Source organism: Centruroides sculpturatus, unplaced genomic scaffold (assembly GCF_000671375.1).
Source record: "Centruroides sculpturatus isolate CEXI.00-Female unplaced genomic scaffold, Cexi_2.0 scaffold130, whole genome shotgun sequence".
Taxonomy (NCBI): Eukaryota; Metazoa; Arthropoda; class Arachnida; order Scorpiones; family Buthidae; genus Centruroides; species Centruroides sculpturatus.
The window spans coordinates 25,470-32,919 of NW_019384364.1; the positions used below are offsets into that span (position 1 = coordinate 25,470).

The 7,450-nt window shown below is 28.5% G+C and overlaps 1 long non-coding RNA gene across 1 annotated transcript; it reads right to left on the reverse strand.

The window, feature by feature from the left end:
* Positions 1–5,800: 5,800 nt before the first annotated feature.
* Positions 5,801–6,736, reverse strand: LOC111641741. The gene is made up of 3 exons (XR_002759462.1): positions 6,644–6,736; positions 6,274–6,363; positions 5,801–6,103 (listed from the first exon to the last, which is right to left on the reverse strand). It is a non-coding gene; the product is annotated as an uncharacterized LOC111641741 (long non-coding RNA).
* Between the last annotated feature and the right edge of the window lie 714 nt (positions 6,737–7,450).

The window sequence follows — 7,450 nt, forward strand, 5'->3', positions numbered from 1 at the left end:
ATATAATTAATCATTAAAATTCACTTAATAGCAATTTTGTTTTGACTTTTTTATACTGTAAGTCAGTTTCTAAATAGTATAATGATATTGTATATAGAGAGGAAGAATTAAATGAAAATTCATATTTTCAAGATAAAAATAGGTAACTACCTATTGTAATAAAACAAGTTGATGACAAAAAATGATTCTGAGAGAATTAGACAAGGTATGTGTTTGTGGTTTGGGAAAAATCATGATAACAACAATGCTGCAGTGCATAAAAGATTTTTCACATTTTCTAAAGACACAGTGATTTTAGGCTTTATAAAACTTGAATTTTAATGCACAAAAGCTAAAGTATTATCATTATATTTTATTTGTAAATAGAAAACCACAACACATTTAAACAAATTTTTGAGACTCAATCAAAATTTTGAGACTCAACACCTTGTATAGAACAATTCCTTATTTCTCAGTCAGAATTGTGGGTCAAATTTGAAGAATATATTTTTGGAGTTTTGACAGTATATCCACACTATGCAGTTAGCAACCAATTTAAATCTTGTTAGGAAATTAAGAATAATATAATGGCAAAAGAATTTGTTGTCAAAAGAAGGGACAATAATGTCCCTTCTTTTGTAAATGTCTTTTTCAGATTCTGGAAGTAATATTCAATATAACTTCCTTGTTTGAAATGAGATTTGAATCTCATTCCAAACAAGGACATTTAATTGATACTTCAAAGATAAGTGGTTATAAAAGAAATACTTAGCAATTTCAAATTATAACTTATAAAAGTTCATAAATATAATTTATGAGAATCTATTAAAAATTGAAAAAAATTATATTTGGTTATTGGATTAATACTAATAAGAATGCAATAAATCTGATTTCTAATAATATATCTTTTAGATATAATTTTTGTTTTCTTTTAAAAAGTTGACTAAATCTATGTTATTAAAAAGAAAATATTTACAGATTTTTTTATTATTGTTACAGCATTTCAAAAGAAGAGGAGAAGTATCTTCCATTTTTGAGAATTTACATCAGTTAAAATGTCTATTGTTTGTTATATTAGTATATTTTTAGAAGAATATATTATTTAGAGATAAGGGAGAAATGCTTTGCTGCTAATTTATTAAGTGCAGCTTGCATAAACTTCTTATTAATAGCATTCCTACTTTTTTTTAAATTTGAATTTCTAGCTGTATATTAGCAATGACTTTTTACTAAATTAGCATTCCTTTATTTTTAATTACTTTTAGAAAGTTTAGTTACTGTAAGTTTATGGGACTAATTTTAAAAAAAATGAACAATTGTTTTCTTGATTTGTACAAAATATATATTTTTGTATAGCTTTGTTTTGAAATTCTTTAGTGCTAAAGATGCTAATTAATTAATGATGAGCAAATTTTTCAATGTTAACTAGCTGTTGTGTTGTTAAATGTTGGCAAAATAATGCTAATTTTTTTTTCTCCTGTATACGAAACAAAAAACATTCCAAAAAAAATAAATTATATATCTATATACATACATATATTTAGCAATAGAATGAGACAAATCATATTAAACTGTTGCAAAGTTAAATTTTATATTAATTTTATAATCTGTTGATTATGTGAATCATGTTGTTTAATTTGATGCACGCTGGCTTACTGTATCGGTAGAGTATGAGTATAGCGTACCTATATTTTCATATATCGATGTAAGGCGTAAATATAAGTGATCAGTATCACACAAACATTTCAGTTTTCATTCAAGCTGTAGTAAAATTTTAAATCTTGGGAAAAAATTCTATTTTGAATTGTTATTTATAAACACCAGCCAGAAATGAATTATTTCACATCAATAATTTACATTCAAATAGTGTGACAGGGACCATTAAAATTTTAAAAAAATTACTAAAATTTTGCTACAGTTTGTTTAAATAATCATTTATAATAATTTAATTTTCACATAAAATCATGTACCTAGTCATGATTTGCTTTTTTTGCAAGAAAGACATTTGTTTGCACAAAATCAAAAATTTTATCCTAGCATTCCAATTTAAAAAATGTATACAGTTTTAGTATGTTATTTTGACTATAAAATATCTGATGTAACTTGCTTATGTAGCAGAAGAGTGAAACATTTGTGAACAATTCAACTAAAAGCACTTCTGTCATTTACAGTCATAGAGATGTTTATCATAGCCTTGTGCCTTAAATGTGTCTATTGTATTTTTATTTGGAAATATTCATTGGAACAATACATGTTTTGAACCATTGTACTAGGCATTAACAACTAGTCTCAATCAGATTTACAAATGTTTAAACTAAATCTGATATTGGTATCATGAACTGTACTATTTGTAATTATAATAAAATCTTGTTGAAAAACCTTTTGTTCATTAATTATTATTAACATATAAATTTGGCTAAATATACCAGATATTAAAGTTTAAATCTTAATGTAAATATGCTGAGAGTTACTCGATTACATGTGATCCATCAGGTCCACATTTAAAAAATTAGAATTTTGAGGAACAATAAGACATTACTTTTTGCAAAAAAGTTTGAAAATTTTTCAAGTAATTTAAATCCAATGACATTGGAGTGTAAAGAAATGATCTTCACTTGCTCAGTTCAATAAAAGATTTAAAGTTATAAGTCAAAAACTAATCATTGATTTTATAAATACTGCCAAGAATTAATACAGTAGCTGTATTATTCTCATTTTTCTTTGTCAATATGCTACTACAAAGAGTAGATGTGGAGAGACCCAGATCTTTTGTTCTAGATCTGAATAGTTGTATTCAATTTTCAAAAATAATTTGAAGTAAAATGAATCTGATTTTTAACCTAAAGACATTTGTATAAAAATTTTGAGACTTTCAACATCTTGTATAGAACAACAAAGAAATTCTATATTTTCTTGTCGAAGAAGCAGGAAGGATGCATTTGACGTTAGTTGAAACTGAGACAGCGGACCCATTATCTCCTGAGAACTGTATCGTGACTCCGACGACTTCTAATAGGACCGAAAAAGGGATGTTGCTTTGAAAGATTGATTTAAAAAAGGCCTTGAAATGCAAGCGAAGAAAATGAAAAAAACCTCTTGTAATATAAAATTTCATAACCTTCAGTTGAACAGAATGTAAGAATTCTATCTGTGAATCCGGACATTTTATCAGGGATTTCGTACTTTTATAGTCAATACTGGTAATTTCTAAGAGTTACCTGGATTTGTTTCATTCTTCCTCTTGGCTTATATATTTTATTCTTCATGTGAATAAAAAGACGTATTTTAGTATAGTTAATTGAATAATTCAATAAGTAGTTTCTCCAAGAATAAATAATGCATCCTTCTTATTACTTACTCTCTATATACAGTAGACCCCCCTATAATACAGTAGATACGTTCCGTGTTATATGAATTCCGTGTTGTACGAGTCACTTAAATACATGAGCCAATCACAGCCCGGCACTTGTGCAGTTTAGGAGCTACGGCTGTTTGAAAGGTTTTCTTCCATAAAATTAATCGATTCTAGACTAATTTGACTCGAACATTTCCAAATCACGTATAATTTTTTGGGAATAATGCATATAAACTATGCTATAAACAAAAAAACTGTAGGATTACTTACCGAGTGCGTACCGTTCGAAGACGCCATTGCTTAAGCTTGTTTTCGTCGCGGACGCGTTTCCTGATAAGTTATTCTGATGACTAAAGACAAAATTTTAGATAACGTAAAAATTATAAAATTACAGTATTAGACTTACAGTACGTAATTTATATACTGTACAGACGATAGTAAACTTAACTTTCCCGTCTAAACTCTCCGTATATACGAATGGTGCTGGACGGCGACTATTGGTCCGGATTAGACCACTACAATCAGTCTCATTCTTTTACCGTGTTATACGAGTCTCTTTTAGTGTGTTATACGAACACGATCGCAATTTTTTCGCCGTGTTATACGAATCCGTGTTACGTGAACCCGTGTTAAGGAGGGTCTACTGTATATTCTTGATATAGCTTGATACATGATTTTAATGATCTGAATTAAGATTAACAATTTAATCAGTTTATTACAACATTAATACACTATATATTTTTATAACAGAGATTATATCAGAAGAAGTTATGAATGTCTGTCCAAATGATACACAAAGATGTGATAATATTTGTAAGAACCAAGGAGCTGCAGGAGGATATTGTAGATTTTCTGAGACATTTTCAATTTCATATTGTCATACACTTTTGTCTTCGTCAGAAAGTGTAGCGTGTCTGAAGATTTAATTGAAATCATTGAAAGAAATGAAAAATTGACATAAGTTTTCATTTTAAAAATATATTTTTTCTTTTGTATCTAAAATATGTAGGTGTATATAAATGAAATTTGATATTAGCGTATTTCTAATTTGTTATAAATCTAAATAAATATTCGAAAGTGTACTGTAATTATTACAGTATTTTAATTCCGTTTTCATTTTCTTATTTTTATTTTTTATTTTTTTACTCTATTTGACCTGTGGACACTGAGTGAACCTTCTTGCCAGGATGATCATTGGGTTCGGCCATGGCCACAGAAAAGTGAAATAGTCTCATGTAAGAAAAGTGAAATGGTCTCATAACAAGGAAAAGTATTGGAATCGTCTCAAATTTGACCCTCAGAGTTTTTGTAAATCTCTACGTTTTGAGACCTCCTGAACCCCCAAAAAGTAAAAACACGGCAAAAAATTCAGTCGATATGTATGTATGTATGTATGAGTGCGTGTGTTGGTGTCTATTTCGTTTAATATCTCAGGATGGGGTGAAGATAAAGAAACTAAATTTGGCACAGCAGTTTGTGTACAAGAGGCATTGATGCTATTAAATTTTGATGGTTAAAGGTCGAGGGGTGAGGAGATAGAGAGGGTCATGTTCTATACCATAGGCTTACCATAATATTTTTTTCTCAAACCGGGAAAATTCTGAGATAATACCCACAAAAAAAATAAAGCCTACTGGGGTAAGTAAGTAATGTACCTATAATTGTAAAGGCTAAATAAAGAAGTTAACAAAAAAAAACAACGTGTTAAAATCAACTTTTAATAACTGAACTGAACATACCTTATTGTTAAAAAGTCATTAATATTTATCATTAATGAGAAGTTTCTTTAAAAATTCTTTGTCACTTGAATCGGTACCTTTAATAATAGCAGATGAAATTCGATCTAATAATCTGATGTCTTACATCAGGAGTGACAGTAGTGACTCCCCTCCAAGTAAAAAAAAGTCACTGACTGACTACATATACAGGAATCAGAGAGACCTAGATTAATTAAAACACTAAAACAGTTCTCTTTATTTATCCTATTTAACAATGCATTTCGGATTGGTAGTTTTCCAATCCCTCTTCGGTCTCACGGCTTCGGTGTCCGAGATTGTTGTCTACAACATAACAAAAGGTTAGTTTGTCTTAATATACTTTTGTTATCCACAATTTGTACACATCCTAATAGTGTAGTTTCTACATATTGTACACTTACTGGCATGTTTTATTTGTCTATTTTTGATGGGAAATGCAACGCTTCTTCCAATTCCCACACAATTATTAACTTCTTATTACCTCTTAGAAGAATTTTAACATTTGATATTGTGGTTCATAACATGACACAGTTCAAAATGTGAAAAATAAAGAAAATGAAAAAAAAAATTCAATGTGAGCATTTGCTGTTATAACTATTTTCGGATTATTCTGCATGACATCCAGCATTAAAATTAAACAATGCAGTAATATGAGGGCAATTATCGCGACTGATTTAAAATGTTTCTTCTCTATGAAAGACACCGCAAAATCACTATGAAGATATTTATTTAAATTTATAACAAATTACAAATATGTTGCATATAATGTTGCATTGCTACAGTCTTACAAATTTTAGATATAAAAAAACAAAATAGATTTTTTTAAATGAAAAATAAAGCGAATTTTTTGTATTTTTCTATTAAATCTTGAAACAAGTAACCTTCTAACGTAAACAAGCACATCTTAACTTCCTAGGTCCTGTACAAAATCCTCCTCTGCTACCGATTTTCCGACAATATGCATTACATCGTCGATCAGATGGACAGCCGCGATCAGCTTCCACAGGCACCTCTGTTATACAAATTCATTAATATTATAATAAACTGTTTCTATTGTTAATCCTAATTTAGATTTATAAATTCTATATTAAGAAATATAAAGAATACATAAAGGAACATAAAAGAAACGAATTATTTTTTTCTTGGAGAGGAAACGTATTAAAAAACGTCATTTCCACCTACCTAGAGTACAAAATACAAAAGCTAAGAGGAAGAATAAAACAATGGCTTTCATGATTTTCGTCTTTTAGAAAGTTAGGCTTTGATATTTATCTGTAAAGAAAAAAAAACATGAAATGTATTAGCAAACTTTACTATTATTATTATTACTTAGTCATTTCTTATGTATGCATATACACAAATTTATTTATCGTATTATTTTATTTAAAATCACTTATATAAAAGAATTATTTTTAAATCTGTACTCAATATAGTCTTTTACTATAAATTAATTTTAATGTTTAATCGAAATAAACATTATTTAACAATTACTACAATTATTGTTTATGTGAATTTTTGTATTTTCTATAAGCAAATTATGTAAAAAACTTACCTGAACTGAAGAGATTGTTGATTGCTGAGAATGAAGGCATTTATAATAGTAAGTCACGTGGCTGTATTGACTTCATATTTTGTAATCTACTGTACTTTCTACGATATGAAAGTTATTTCATTTCCAAAAATGTTTATTTTTATGCAAAAGATTGCACAATTGTTTTTCTTTAGTTTACATAAATTATTACTCCAATATATTTCTGTGTAAGTTAGTTTCGCAAGAGTTTTATTCATTTGAATCTTGCGAAAAATCCTTAATTTAAATATACGGAACTGCCGATTATTAATGCACGGGTATACACGGGAACCCGGAAAACATGGATAAACTAAAATATCCCTTAAACTATAAACTATTCAAAGGTTTTAAATAAACTGACTGTATACAGTTGAACTCCTTTGCAAAGCGGTGCAATTATGACTCCAAGTTTCATAAGCTGAAATGTATAATTAGTCAATAAACGTAAAATGAAAAAAAAATATCGTGTAGAAATTTAAATTTTACATTTTTTTTTCAAATTACTGTATTTGAATTTTAAGACTAAAAGGTTATTTTTTTCAAATCTGCTGTTTATAGCCTACTGCAAAATGATATTTTGAAGTAGGCAAGTACAAAGATAGTTTGTCGTTTTACTGTAATTCTAATATTTTGACGATGTCCGGATAATCGGTAGTTCGGTGTAGATGTTTTTTCGTTTTTGGTTGTTTTTTCCCCGTACTAAGAAGGCCTTTCGTTTCGTACCCTAGCAAGAATTCGAACAGGCCCACAGAAAAGGTGTCTGTAATGGCGATGGATGAGGCCCGACTA